The sequence below is a fragment of the Chelonia mydas genome, chromosome 26, assembly GCF_015237465.2.
Source record: "Chelonia mydas isolate rCheMyd1 chromosome 26, rCheMyd1.pri.v2, whole genome shotgun sequence".
NCBI lineage: Eukaryota > Metazoa > Chordata > Testudines > Cheloniidae > Chelonia > Chelonia mydas.
Genome location: NC_057859.1, coordinates 15,536,821 through 15,548,455, shown reverse-complemented (window position 1 = coordinate 15,548,455; position 11,635 = coordinate 15,536,821). Strand labels below are relative to the sequence as shown.

The 11,635-nt window shown below is 57.0% G+C and overlaps 1 long non-coding RNA gene across 6 annotated transcripts; it reads left to right on the top strand.

Moving 5' to 3' along the window:
• Positions 1-1,535: 1,535 nt before the first annotated feature.
• Positions 1,536-6,039, top strand: LOC119564495. Of its 6 annotated transcripts, none has more exons than XR_006287536.1 (3): positions 1,536-2,212; positions 4,502-4,641; positions 5,740-6,039. It is a non-coding gene; the product is annotated as an uncharacterized LOC119564495 (long non-coding RNA). The 6 variants fall into 6 exon arrangements; XR_005223409.2 differs by having other exon boundaries at positions 1,553-1,689; positions 4,490-4,641; XR_005223410.2 differs by having other exon boundaries at positions 1,571-1,689.
• Positions 6,040-11,635: the final 5,596 nt, after the last annotated feature.

The window sequence follows — 11,635 nt, the reverse complement described above, 5'->3', positions numbered from 1 at the left end:
GGGAGACGTGGCCATCCGTTGCGACTGCAGGGCCGCCTTTGGGGTGTGCCGAACAGGCTCCCGCCCAAGGGCGCGCCATGGCAGGGTTTGGATTCCCACCAGACCCGCTGCCCAGTGCCAGCTGGGCTGGCGGAGGCCGCAGGCCGGCGGGCAAGCAGCAGCGTGGGGGAGGGGGAGAGACCCGAGCTGCAGGGGGCAGGTGGAGTCCGAGCAGGTGACTCCAGGACCAGGGCTCACCCCCCGCGGCTCCACGTGCTCAGCCGCTGCTCTCCCGTCCCCCGCACCCTTCGTCCCTGGAGTCGCCCCTGGGCACTCTGGACTGGGAGCCTCCTCCTGTCCGTTCTGCAGGGGGGGCTGGTGGCGCGGTCCCCCCCGTACCCGATTTCCACTGAGCTGGGGTGACGGGACAGCGGGAATCTGTCGGGCTGCTGCCCCTCTGGGGCCTGAACAAGCCTAGCTCAGGCTCCTGACCCTGAGTGCTTTCTTAAAGAGACAGCGCACTCCTATACGCACGCACCCACACTCTTCTCAACACAACACCCACCCACACACCCACCTTCACAGTCCCTGCAACACACACACCTGGGCTCCCTGCATCCAGGTCACTTCCCCACCTGGGCTGTGCTGAGGCATCAGGAGCTGCTGTTTCCCTCCCCTCCCGTTACACTGCCCAGGCAGGGAAGGTGACCTGGATGTAGGAAGCCCTGACATCGCTCCTTGCTCTCCCCTCACAGCCCCCTAGGGCTGCGCAGGGTGGCACAGTGCAGGGGTTAGGGGCACAGGGGGGATGTGCAGGGGGTAGGAGTGAAGGGGGTGGAGGGATTGGGGCACAGTGCAGGGGTTAGGGGCACAGGGGGGATGTGCAGGGGGTAGGAGTGAAGGGGATGGAGGGATTGGGGCACAGGAGCGGAGGTGAAGGGCACAGTGCAGGGGTTAGGGGCATGGGGGGTCAGGGGTTGGGGGCAGGAGGAGGGCAGGGGTTGGGGTGAAGGGGCACAGTGTAGGGGTTAGGGGCACAGGGGGGATGTGCAGGGGGTAGGAGTGAAGGGGGTGGAGGGATTGGGGCACAGTGCAGGGGTTAGGCGCACAGGAGGGGGCAGGGGTTGGGGGCGAGGGGCACAGTGCAGGGGTTAGGGGCACAGGAGGAAGGTGCAGGGATTGGGGTGAAGGTGGCACAGTGTAAGGATTAGGGCACAGGAGGGGGCCAGTGGTTGGGAGTGAAGGGGGTGTAGGGACTAGGGGAGCTGGAGCAGGCAGGGGCGAAGGGGGTGCAGTGCAGGGCTTGGGGGGGGGGGTGGGAGGGTGCCACACCCTTGGGTGCTAGGGCACCAAAATGCAAGTTCGCCCAGGGTGCCATTTTCCCTAAGGCCGGCCCTGGCGACCGGCCCACGGCCTGCCTTGGGCTCTGTCCTGCCTGGCAGGGAGCCCTGGCCCAGCCCGCCCCAGCTGCTGGCCAGACAAACAGCCGGCCAGCCCTCCCTGGCCTGACTGATAAGGCAGGAGAAAGGCCCTGTGTGGACAGTCCCTTGCTGCTCTGCCCTGATAAGGGTGGCGTCAGCTCAGCCTGCTGCTGCCTTTTCTCTCCCCCAGGGACAGGCTGCAGGGGGAAGCAGGGGTTCCAGGCCCCCCAACCTTACGCACCAAGCCCAGATCAGTGGGGGTGAGGCGCGGGGCAGATGGCAGCCTTGGGTATGTGGGGGGCCGTTTTTCTCAGACGCTCTGGAGTTCCCTGTCCTGACACAGGCTGAGCTGCATGCCAGTATTACCAGCTGCACGGTTCTGGGAGACACCCTCCAAGAGATGCTGGGTGGGAGAAACAGCCCAGGAATGCCTGTTAAACACCAGAGGTCAGCTGGCGGGGGCCATGGGAGCCACGTGGGGTGGGATGGGATCTGTCTCTCATCGGAGCAGCTGAATAATGGATCTGTCGTCCCCCAGGGTGGGGCACAGAGCCAGGGATCAGACAGGGCCTTTCCCTGCTCACTGCTGGAGACAAGCTTCCGGACAGCCCCACCCCGAACCTATCTCCACCAAAAGCTCTGCCCTTGGGATTTCTTATCACAGGGCGCGGTCAGTGTAGTGCTGGCAATCAGAAGACCCCGCCTGTGACCTCAGGGCAAGTCACGCCCTGGTGCCGTGCCTCAGTTTACCCAGCTGTCCAGTGTGGATCATCCTGACAGCCGTGGGAAGACAGGAGCAGGAGGTGGCAAGGGTAGTGTTTGTTGATGTTTGAAAAGCACTTTGGGATCCCGAGATGGAAGGAGCTAAAGAGAGTGAAGGATGATTATTGGCTATTATTAATAATCATTATATAAGTGTGCAGGGAAAAGATCTTAGGGTCCTCCGTCCCCTAATGTTGAGCATGAGAACGAAAGAAAGTAGGAGCTAGATGGGGTGTATGGAGCTAGATTCCCCAGTCACCCCCATCCCTCCCTGCTCTAATCCTGTCGGTCATGCCTATCCCAAGCACTCGGTTGCTGTGTGGTCCTAGCCAATGCGGCTGCTGGTTGTTATCGTTGCCTCAGCTGTTTCCTGCTCCCCCCACCATCACCCAGAGCACAGAGCTTTCCCAACCCAGCCTCGTCCATGGTTTGCCCCCTTTCCACCTCCCCCACCCCCAACCAGCTCCAGGGAGAAGGGCCAACCCCTCATCCCCATCTCAGCAGCTTCTGTGGGAAGGGTTCAACGCAAGCCCTCAGGACACTGCTGTGGCTGTCGCATGGGCAAGCCAACACCCCTGATCTCATACTTGGAAACAGCTGAGCCCTTTTATCTGAAGCTTTTCCAAAAAATGCATCTGGAGGCTGACACCTGGCCTGAGAAATTTCAGCCCAAACCGGTTCAATTAGGGTAAAGTGACAAGCAACTGGTCGGCCAGCCCTCTGTGGAGATAGAGGTGGTTAGGGACTATTTAGAAAAGCTGGACGTGCACAAGTCCATGGGGCCGGACGAGTTGCATCCGAGAGTGCTGAAGGAATTGGCGGCTGTGATTGCAGAGCCCTTGGCCATTATCTTTGAAAACTCGTGGCGAACGGGGGAAGTCCCGGATGACTGGAAAAAGGCTTATGTAGTGCCCATCTTTAAAAAAGGGAAGGAGAAGGATCCTGGGAACTACAGGCCAGTCAGCCTCACCTCAGTCCCTGGAAAAATCATGGAGCAGGTCCTCAAAGAATCAATCCTGAAGCACTTAGAGGAGAGGAAAGTGATCAGGAACAGTCAGCATGGATTCACCAAGGGTAGGTCATGCCTGACTAATCTAATCGCCTTTTATGATGAGATTACTGGTTCTGTGGATGAAGGGAAAGCAGTGGATGTATTGTTTCTTGACTTTAGCAAAGCTTTTGACACGGTCTCCCACAGCATTCTTGTCAGCAAGTTAAGGAAGTATGGGCTGGATGAATGCACTATAAGGTGGGTAGAAAGCTGGCTAGATTGTCGGGCTCAACGGGTAGTGATCAATGGCTCCATGTCTAGTTGGCAGCCGGTGTCAAGTGGAGTGCCCCAGGGGTCGGTCCTGGGGCCGGTTTTGTTCAATATCTTCATAAATGATCTGGAGGATGGTGTGGATTGCACTCTCAGCAAATTTGCGGATGATACTAAACTGGGAGGAGTGGTAGATACGCTGGAGGGGAGGGATAGGATACAGAAGGACCTAGACAAATTGGAGGATTGGGCCAAAAGAAATCTGATGAGGTTCAATAAGGATAAGTGCAGGGTCCTGCACTTAGGACGGAAGAACCCAATGCACCGCTACAGACTAGGGACCGAATGGCTAGGCAGCAGTTCTGCGGAAAAGGACCTAGGGGTGACAGTGGACGAGAAGCTGGATATGAGTCAGCAGTGTGCCCTTGTTGCCAAGAAGGCCAATGGCATTTTGGGATGTATAAGTAGGGGCATAGCGAGCAGATCGAGGGACGTGATCGTTCCCCTCTATTCGACACTGGTGAGGCCTCATCTGGAGTACTGTGTCCAGTTTTGGGACCCACACTACAAGAAGGATGTGGATAAATTGGAAAGAGTCCAGCGAAGGGCAACAAAAATGATTAGGGGTCTAGAGCACATGACTTATGAGGAGAGGCTGAGGGAGCTGGGATTGTTTAGTCTGCAGAAGAGAAGAATGAGGGGGGATTTGATAGCTGCTTTCAACTACCTGAAAGGGGGTTCCAAAGAGGATGGCTCTAGACTGTTCTCAGTGGTAGCAGATGACAGAACGAGGAGTAATGGTCTCAAGTTGCAATGGGGGAGGTTTAGATTGGATATTAGGAAAAACTTTTTCACTAAGAGGGTGGTGAAACACTGGAATGCGTTACCTAGGGAGGTGGTAGAATCTCCTTCCTTAGAGGTTTTTAAGGTCAGGCTTGACAAAGCCCTGGCTGGGATGATTTAACTGGGACTTGGTCCTGCTTTGAGCAGGGGGTTGGACTAGATGACCTTCTGGGGTCCCTTCCAACCCTGATATTCTATGATTCTATGATTCTATGATTCTAAGGTCTTATCGTAGGACATGTGAGGCAATGCTGACTCCAGGCAGTGCTACCAGTCCTGATGCTCTGGGCCTCAGTTTCCCCCTCTGCACAACGGGGAGAATGATACTCAGCTCCTTGGTAAAGTGATCTGAGATCTACAGATGAAACGTGCTAGGTAAGAGGTAGGAATTATAAGTTCTTATCCCACCCCATCACCATGGTATCTGGGCTCCTTGCAGTCATGCATTAAGCACCTGTCACGTGTGGCTTGTTCTCTCCCAGTGGGAGTGTGTGGGCAGCGGGTGTGTGTTTTGATAGGATTGGTTTTAATGCCCACGCTGCTCTGTGTTAATATCAGAGGAGGCCTGATATAGAACCCAGGAGTCCTGACGGCCAGTCCCGCTACTCTAACCCCCATGCCCCTCCCTGAGCAGACCCCTACAGCTCGTGGTCCCAGCATTGGTGATCCTGTGACAGCTGCTGCCTCCCAGTGATCATGAGCCCAGCCCGCAGGGACAGCCCATTTGTATTCAGCCCCTGTGGCATTTGCGGTGCTGCCGGCCAGGCTCTGAATGAGCTTCCTCTGGGGCCTCTGGTTCCTGGGTGAAGAGTCCAATGCCCCCCAACCTGCCCTGGCATGGCTCCCGTGAGCAGTGAAAGCACTGAGCTCCCTTCCCAGGGCCAGGCCCTGCGCCCACTGCCCAAGAGGCAGCTTATATAACAGAGCCCACACCAGCTCTTGGGGCCCTGCCATGCTCGGTGCCAGGCGGCGGGGGGGGGGAGCCCCCCGCACTCAACTGGGCCCTGGTGGCCCCCCCACCTCCCGAGCCCTTCACCTTCCATAGCTGGCATTTCTGTGGGAGCAGCAGCCTGGCTTTCCCATGGCATCCCATGGGTGGGGAGCTGCAAGGCTGGGCTGGTCACTGCCATCACCCCATGGTGCCCCCAGCTCAGGGCCAGCTTGGACCCTGCACTGCTGCCAAGCTCTGTGTGTGTGTGGGGGGGGGGCGGGGGGAGCGAAGTCTTCCAGCCAAGTGTCAGGGCAAGGGGTGCTTCTTCCCGGATTTCATGCCGTGACCGAAACCTGCCAGCTGCCAGCATGTGAGAATAGACCACAAGCTGGAGAGCCAGGCCTCCTGGGTTCTGTTTTCATGGTGTGACCTTAGGGTAGTCCCTTCCCCCGCCCCCTGCCTCAGTTTCCCCCATAACACTGGTCAGTTCAGTCTGTGGGTTTGGGTTTCCTGCATTCCTCGCTGATGTTCAGCTCTCACAGGTGCTGCTTTCACCATCTCCGGCTGCATCCCACCCTGGCAGGCAATGCCCTGGCATTAGTGCTACCAGCCGGTGTCCCCTCCCGCCTGGGCTCCAGCGCTGCCATAAATCTGGGCATGAAGACCTCAGAGAGCTCCAGCGTGCCGAATGCTGCACCACAGGCTCCCATGAGCTCCCCCCGTCAGCTCCCCGTGAGCAGGTCCTGCTGTCGCCAACCTCAAGAGAGCAAAAAACCTGAGTCAGACCCGAAAACATGAGGAGATTGGCTCCAAAAACATGGGATATTTTTGTTTTTAAAGTACATCTTGTGTTTTATTCTTTCAACTGTTGCTCTCGCCTGGCCCATCCCCAGTGTGCATGGGGGGCAACCAGTGCTGTCCACTATCCCAAATGGTGTGTCCTTGGGGGCCGGCCCAGCCTGAGACAGTAGGAACATCTGCATTCATCTTGCCCAAGGGCAGTGGGGTCTAGCGGGGAGAGCGCTGCTCAGGAGGCAGGAGAGCTGGGTTCTCTCCCCAGACCTGCTGCTAGGCTGATGTGTGAGCTTCAGTAAGTCGCTTCCTCTCTGTGGCTCTTTCCCCGCCCACCCTTCAACTGTCGTGTCTTCTCTGACTTCTTTGGGACAGGAAATGTGTCTGTGCAGCACCCAGCAAAACGGGGCCCTGATCTGTCGGGGTCTGGGCAGCGCCCGGCACAGCGGGGGGCTGATCTCAGTCGGGGTCTGCGCAGCACCTCCATTCAGCCCTCTGTTCCAGTGTGGATAATGACACTACTTGCTAAAGAAATGACACTTGTGAGCTGTTGCTCTTATTAACAATTTATATTTATTAGCCATTTGAATCCCACAAGGCCCTGAGGCATTTGATATTGCAGCATGAACCTTTCAATTCTCGCTAAAATGCAGCCACCTTTGGGGTGAAGCGTTGCCGTTGTCTACCAGCGGGTAGCAGTGCCACACCACAGCTTCTGGCAAGGGCTAGGACAGGAAGCGCAGGCAAATCCTCTCTCCCGCTGATATCAAAAGGCGAACGCACAGGCCAGAGAGCCCTTGTGTGTGGCCAGCACCCCTTAAATCATGGAAGCACCTGGAAAATTCTTCCAACCCCTGTGCTGGCTTCAGAAGTGATTTTTGCCCTTCCTAGTGCTGAAGTGGCTCCATTTCACCTCACCCAATGCCAATGTCAATAGATTTTGGCCCCGAAACCTGTTGACCTCAATGGTGCCAACAGATTAGCAGAACCCATGATCCTGCCCAGCTCTGCCAACTGGATCCCAGGGGGGTTACGCAGTAGTAGTGCAGTGTTGCTTGCACCCGGGAGAATTGCCAGCCTCGGGAGGGAATGTTCCTAGCACCGGGGCAGGGATTTCCCACCCCTGGAGTCAACCGCAGAGCTCAGGGAAACAGGGCAGGGCAGCTGCCCCCATGTCTTGGAGCCTAATCTCAGGCTGCTCCACTTGCCCGTTTGGGATGAGGGCTGGGAATGGGGTGCTCTAGGGAACGCTCTGAGCTGAGGCAGGAGTGTTGTGTGTATACATCCTGCATGTGTGGACGTGCATCCCATGTGTGTGTGTATGCATGCATGTGTGCACGTGTGCATCCCATCTGTGTGTGTGTGTGTGTGTGTATCCTGTGTGTGTGTCCTATGCATGTGTTCTGTGTGCCTATCTCATGTATGCACACATGTATCCCATCTGTATGTGGGTGTGGATCCCGTGTGTGTGTGCGCACACATATCCCATCTGTGTGTGTGTATCCCGTGTGTACACGAGCTACCCATCGCTGTATGTCCTGTATGTGTGTCTGTGTGCACACATGTATCTCATCTGTAAGTGTATGCACACACACGTATCCCACCTGTGTATGTATCCTGTGTGTACCCATGGGTTACCCATCTCTGTATGTCCTGTGTGCGTGTGTCTGTGTGCACAGATGTATCCCATCTGTGTGCATTCCATGTGTGTGTATATCCTGTGTGAGTCTGTGTCCCCCCCGTGTGTGTGTCTCAGGTAGCCGAGGAGTGTGATCGGGGATGACACTCATCTGTTCTCTTTGCAGTGGCTGCTCCCACTCAGCAGGGGGCCCTGGGCCCTTGCCATTTGCATGCAAAGGTCACCTGGAACACCCAGTAAGTCACGGCCCCTGGCAGTGCAGCCTGGGGACGCCCTGTCCTGGCCCCTTGGGAATCAAGCACATGAGAACTGAGTGGGCCAGGCCATTGTGTGGCTGTGCCTGCTAGGCCTACACAGCCCTCCCCCCATCCCCTCACATGCATGGGAACCCCTCCCCCAGCATGCTCCCTGCTCTGGTCCCATGGTCTGTCCCCTCCCCTGACAGATTCACTCCCAGGGGAAGGGCTCAGACCCAGTGGGGTCATGACTGGTCCCCTGGACTCTCCGACCTGGCTGCAGGCTCTCACTTGGGGGGTGATTCACGGGGCAGAAGATGGGGCTTTAGCTCCAGGGCCAGACACAGCTGATCCCACCAGGGCTCCATCCTCCTCTGACCGCTGTGCAGTGACACCCGGGATCCAGCCTGCAACTGAGCCAGAGGGATCTGAGTTGCCCTCTGAAAACTGGGGTGAGGATGGAGGGCACATCTGCTGTGTGTGTGGTGGTGGTGGTGGGGGCCCAGAGAGTTCCCCCCTACCCTGGAAATAAATACCACTCCTGTGGCATAGATGGGGAAACTGAGGCACGGGTACACACATCATGCAGTGAACCAGTGGCACAGTTTGGAGTGGAACCCCAGGAGCTAATTCTCTGGGGCACTCTTCATAGGTGCAGGGCTGCCTCCTGCATGGCAGGGATGGGGTACTGCACAGCTCTGCTTGAGAAGCAGCATCCCTACATGGCCCCCAGGTCCAGTGAGCTCCCAGGGGAGTGTCAGCCACTCCTGCAGTACCCAGTCTCTTGCCTTTTACATAAATCTCTGGAGGCCCCTATTTCCTAGCACCACTGGGGCATGGCAGATGCTGTGGGTGGATCAGTCTGGGTGCCCATCCCCTTGGCGCGCGTGGCAGGTGCATGGCAGTGGCTGACCAGCAGGGTGGTGCATCTGACACACCGTGGATTGCAGTGCTGTAGTCTGGCAGAGCAGCACTGGGAGCTGGCGAGAGGGGAGTTGATCTAAATGAGCTGGTGGCATCTGACTGCAACAGCTGCCAGTGACCTTGCACTGACATTGGGCTGGAGCTTGGTAGGAGGTACCCATAGCCATGGGTTCCTTCTTAGAGGCAGCACAGATCAGGGCTGCTACCCACCCACCCCCAACCCCACTGTTCTAGGCTGGGTCCCATGCTTCACATTCTTGCAAGCCCTCCTCATAGCAACATGCTAGATCCCAGCAGCCAGTGTGTGGGAAAGCCCAGAGCTGCTGTAGGCTGAAGAATCACCCACCTCTCCCCTCCCCATCCCTGCTACCAACCCTGGGCTTGGGGTAGCAGTTCAAACCACTCCCTTGTGACACAGGGCATGCTATCAGATCCTCAGCGATTGGAGCACCATGGTCTAGTGGTTAAAGCATAGGAATAGCAGCCACCACTGCTAGATTCTAGCCCTGGCTTTTCTACTGCCTCAGTTTCCTCATCTGTAATCTAGGAAGAATTCTTGTGCCTCCTTGCAAAGCCAAGTGAGTGATGGCAGACAGGCACTGGGGTCAGGGTGGCACCAACCCATCTCCTGAGGGGGCTGACCCTAGTGTGCATGACCCCCTTAGACGGGAGGCACCAGCATTTCCCAGCTGTAGGTGAGGCCAGCGGTCTTTTCCACCCCTCATTCCTCCTATTCTACAGAGCTCATCACAAACCAGAGCAGGCACCAGCTCCTTCCCCCACCCCCAGCATAGCTTTTCAGGCCAGGACATCTCCGTACACGAATCCCTCCCGCCAGAGGGCTCTGGGACCACCCTCTGCCCCACGGCAGCAGGATCTGGCCCAGGAGAGGTCCCCACACAGCACTCTGCCACTGGCTGTCAGGGTTTGCTTTACAGAGGCCTCTGGGCCCCTGGCTGTGGTCTGCACACCTGCTGAAGAGAAAGGCGTTGCTTGGATTGTGCCTTTTAGTTTCCACACAGCAGCCTGGGGTGCCTGAAAATTACTGTGCTGGACCCTGGGGAGATGCCACCCAATTCACTGAGGACGAGGTACATGGGTCTGAGATCCACCAGGCTGTGGCCCCAGCTGGCCCTGTTGGGGCAGGTGGAGAGCTCCTCAGCAGCAGGAGTCAGAACGGTGCCTGCTGCAGGGAATTTGGACTTATTGGCAGATGGGCTCCATAGGACAAGGCTGGAGCCAGTGCCACGTCGCAGCAAGCTACAGGGAACATGGAAGCGACAGACTGGGTGTCTGTGGAGATGCCACACCTGGGAGACAGATGAACCCCCACCCATGGCAGGGCAGCACAGAGCACCCTCTGCATCTGTGATGGAGACACACAAATCTTCTTCCTCACCCATCGCAGCCAGGAGAGCCACACCTGCAGGATTCATCCAGACACTGTGTTATTAACAGAACAGAAGGAGATGCAGGCCTGGGAAAGCACCCAGGGGCTTGCTCAGAATCCTTACCTCCGTTATCTTCCACACTTGTTTCCTGCTAATTTATGCTGCCCCCATAACATGGGGAGTATGTCAATTAATGTAATGCTCTCATTACAGACTGCAAACTGCAAGGCAGGAGACACCGGGGATCAGGTTGAACACGAGGGCTCTGTGTACCAGGCCAACCCCCGTCAGGCAATTAAAACAGCTAAGCAGCACAGCTGGGTCTTAAACTGCACAGGGACAGGCATGCAGGTGAGCACTATTACGCACCCCAGCGGAGGTGAAGCCCTGGATCACCTCAGTCTAACATGAGGCTGGTCTAGGCCAGAGCTGCCCCCCAGAGCAGAGGTGGCATGTGCACCCTTTCCCCCACTCCAACTAGTCTACTGAACTCAGCACATACCCAAGCCATGTAGCAGGCTCCCAGCATGCCCTGTTGCGGTTACCTGTGACCCCTAAAGTGGCTGGGGTCCCACTATGGCAAGAACACCCCCTCCTCTGTCCTTCTATGCAATTGCAGCACAGAGGTCCTTGTGCCAACAGCCCCTACCCTGGTCTAAAATGGGAGCGGGGGGGGAGAAGCATGGCCTTGTAACTTCTTTCCTTTGGGTTGTCCACCCCGACCCTTCCAGGGGAGGGATGGTTGGGCCAGTGGAGAAGCTGGGATGTCAAGTCCAGCATCTGTCCTAGAGTGAGGATGGTCTGGGGAGGTGGGCTAGCTGGGCACAGGGGGTTCGCTAGGTCATAGCACCAGGAGGGCCAGTGTTCCCAAAGTAACCATGCAACATGGGTGCCGCTGGATTCAGAGAAGTTCCAGGCAGCAACAGCACTAGAAGGGATTGGGCACTGACTCAGGCCTACGCAGCTCCACTTAGGCACCCACAATGCAGAGGTCCATCACAGGGGACAGCATGCTATTCTAGAACAGGTTCAGTGAGAGTTTCCACCCTAGCCCCAGGCAGGGGAGTTCAAAGGAAGTGTCAGGGACTCCACCCTCTTGCACAAAGCCCTCCAGCCGCTTCCTCTTTCCACACTAGTTCCCTCTTCCCCTGCACCAAGCTCTGTTCTGCTTCTCTCACCTCTTCCCTTGGTATTGTCCCCCTTCTCCCAGCACCCATCCCCCCCAAGGGTAAAGCTCAGCTTTATGCCCTCTCTCTTTTCTAGATGTAGGAGTAGCAGGTTGGGCCAGTGGACAGAGCACAGCTAGGGATTCTGTAGGCTCAGGCAAACCACTTCCATTTTCTGCACCTTCATTTCACCCCCTATGAAAGGGGCTAGGACAAGCCTTAGCAATAGATCTCCAAGCACTTGGCCAAGAGCTGGGGATTATTAAAGAGCAGCAGAGAGGGAAGAGGGT